Here is a 3,116-nt window from a genome sequence, read left to right as displayed (position 1 = left end):
GCAACAGATCCAAGAGGAATCGGACAAGCTTCGACCCAGCTATGCGGGCGACAGAGCTAAAGAGATCACAAATAGAGAACAAGAAGTGTCTGCGTGGGCCAGTTGCAAATGGTTTGCGAACAGCGCAAAGGAAAACTGGTCGAAACTGGGATCTGTTCAAGTTCTTCAACCTGGTGTTCATTGGTCAAAATATTGATAATTTGTTGTTATAAATTAAAGTAACAAATAATAGAACATATCATAGCATTAAAAGTTATTAATAATAATCCTGAGCGTTTCTCATAAATTGACCCTGCCTTCTTTAGAAAATCTCTGCTCAACATCTGGTTTAACAATTGTGTCCGATGAAAAGCACTAGTAGGTAGTAATATTTTACCAGTTCGGAACTTTGAATCGTGCAATACAATGCAAATGGACATCATCAGGGCAGCATCTGGACTACAGAAGGAGAGTAAGACATAGGGAATCGGTACCGGGATTCTATCGATACGATTTAATTTATTTCAATCTTTTCTTGATACGGATTTGTATCCACCGTAATATTCGCGTTCCTCTTCATTTGGTTCGTCTTTAAAAATATATTCATGCTTTGAAATGCAATGTTGGTCCAGGGCCGATTCTGAAGCAGTGTGCCCACATGCTGATTCTGGCTTTATTCTGGAAATAATATCTTAAAAAAATGCTATGTAAATCACCCAAAACGTCATTTGTGTATAGAATTTAATTACTTTTGTAAATAGTTCAAAAATATATCTTCATCATCATTTTTCAATTTGGTAAAGTAATCTTCTGTTAGTTTTTTAAATTTCTGTCGGTCCACTTCATTTAATATTTTCTTCATCTGTATTTTCATAGTTTTCTGGATCTCGGGATTCTTCAGTTTTGTTCTTCCTTGTAGGCACCACCTTCTTATTATATGCCACGAACAAAGAAATTTTTGTGGCTGGTGCTCCATCACATTACTCCAAGCGTTATAGTATTTGGGGTCATCATCCGTCATAAAATAATCACACATCAATGGTTGTTGAACTGCTTCTTTTAGTGCCTGCAAGAAAACTTCTTGAATTATTTGATCTAATCAAATCATATAAATCCAACTTCTTATTTGTGCAGTGGGTTCCATCCATACAAATTATACTGCTAAACTGAATTAGCTTATTTTTCATGACTTTATTCATGAAACCCACTGCAAAATCATCGTCTTTTAGGCGCGGATAAGCCACACAGTTGGTAAATACATAACAATTAAGCGATAATGCCAAAAAATGAAAAAGTTATAACATTCGCTTCATATTTTCAGTAGCCATATTAAGACAACAACAATATATTTTATATGATTCAAGTAATTTACAAAATACTTAGAACAACCAGGTACTTGATTTAAGATAATATATGGTTTATCAGTACCTATTTCAAATATGTTAAACTTGAAATGTTAAATATGTTTTTGAATAGGCACTTATACAATGAATAAAGGTGCTTAGCTAAATCTTTCCATTTAAACTAAATTGCTACCTTGCTGTTTCCAGAGAAATGCCTAATTTTTGTCAGTGCTATTCCATTCTTGAATATTCAAGGTTACCGCCATTATTTCATTATGCCTTCTTTTATTAAATCCATTTCTTGCTGCTAAGTAGTGAAGATCTTTCGGGTTTAGCAAATTCAACCTTTTTTAAAACACAAAAATTTTGATGCGAAATATACCCAAAAAAATATTGTCAAAATTCAACCTGGTATAGTTTATTGGCAGACTCAAGCTGTCTTGCATAGTCAATTATTCTTTGAGCAATAATACCCATTTTCAACTTATCAATAAAAACGGCCTTTTCGATTTGTGATAAATGCTGTGCTCTAATTTCTTCATCATGACCTACATGGGTTTTGTAATACTCAACTTCATACTTTCCTAAAAATACTGATTTTTAGAATTTGCAAGGAATAAAAAGTATATACTCAATATGAGTGTATATTTATTTCAATTAAACTTGCCATTTTTGTTTATTTTTAAAATAAGAAATAAGAATTTTAATAGTCCCTCCTTATTTTTGAGTCCTTAAAGAACAATTACTCTGGAAGTCTAGAATACGAAACGAAAATATGTATTTATCTATATATTTCCAAACATTCTAAACTATTTAATACCTCTGAGATTGCTTCGGTTGCAACAGTAATATATGCGTTTTGAATCTTTATCATTTTTTTTCCTCAGAACGAAATAGTTGGCTTCAATTTTTTCACTCGTGCTCAATTTATCATATTCCTCCTTGCTGGAAAATTTAAAATAAATTACCTCTACTCTTACCTGATGTGTTTCAAACAGATGCTCATTAAAATCTTCAAATGCTGTCAGATTCTTATCGTCATTACATAAAGGACATAAGATGTGCTTCCTCTTTTTGTCTTCAGTAACAAGTTAATGAATATTTTTTAAATGTCTGGTCTTCGAACTGGGAGTGGAAAAATGTTTATTACAGTACTCACAAACCGATTCACCTTCCATTTCCAGCGATTAAAAAAATTGAAATACACACTACTAATTAAACTAACAGACAATTAAATTGCAAGCACTTAAACGACTCTTAAATAAGGCTACTATCTACTAGTTTCCTATAAGTGCGCTCACTATAATACTATTATATACAGGGTTGCTCATTAGTGCGTCAAAGTGCGATATCTCAGTAAATATGAACTTTACAAGAAAATACGTCCTACGAAAGTTTTTCATGTTTAAAAGGTCCACATTTTAAAATTACTTTTCAATATACGGGGTGTATCATAAACGTGTGGTAGTTACCAACTTTGGTTTTTTAAATGGAACCGCCCCTTTTTTCATTCATTTTCAGATTTGTCGTCAAAATTTAATTTAAGTTTGTGTCAAACGTTTTACCTGAAAAATTTACGATTTCCGAGTTATTCGTAAAAATGTGAAAGTTTTGACAGCTACTGGGTTCCACAGAAATCGATGCTGTACACTACCCGCTGCGAATTTTGGAAAACAGTTTTCAGCGATTCTAACAGAAGATCATGATCTACGCGTAGATATGTTTTAAATTATAAGGAAATACTTCTAAACCGCGCAATTAGCCTCTAAACTTGCATGTTTTTAAACCTCAAAA

The 3,116-nt window shown here is 32.6% G+C and overlaps 1 long non-coding RNA gene across 1 annotated transcript; it reads right to left on the bottom strand.

Annotated features, from left to right (window-relative positions):
- Positions 1–688: 688 nt before the first annotated feature.
- Positions 689–1,905, bottom strand: LOC125504821. Its single transcript, XR_007281721.1, has 3 exons — positions 1,731–1,905; positions 1,516–1,667; positions 689–1,045 (listed from the first exon to the last, which is right to left on the bottom strand). It is a non-coding gene; the product is annotated as an uncharacterized LOC125504821 (long non-coding RNA).
- Positions 1,906–3,116: the final 1,211 nt, after the last annotated feature.

This window comes from Dendroctonus ponderosae, unplaced genomic scaffold (assembly GCF_020466585.1).
Source record: "Dendroctonus ponderosae isolate FM_Combo_2020 unplaced genomic scaffold, Dpon_F_20191213v2 Dpon_F_20191213_1, whole genome shotgun sequence".
Lineage (NCBI taxonomy): Eukaryota > Metazoa > Arthropoda > Insecta > Coleoptera > Curculionidae > Dendroctonus > Dendroctonus ponderosae.
The sequence above is the reverse complement of the archived record's forward strand: the minus strand, read 5'-3'. Positions and strand labels throughout refer to the sequence as shown.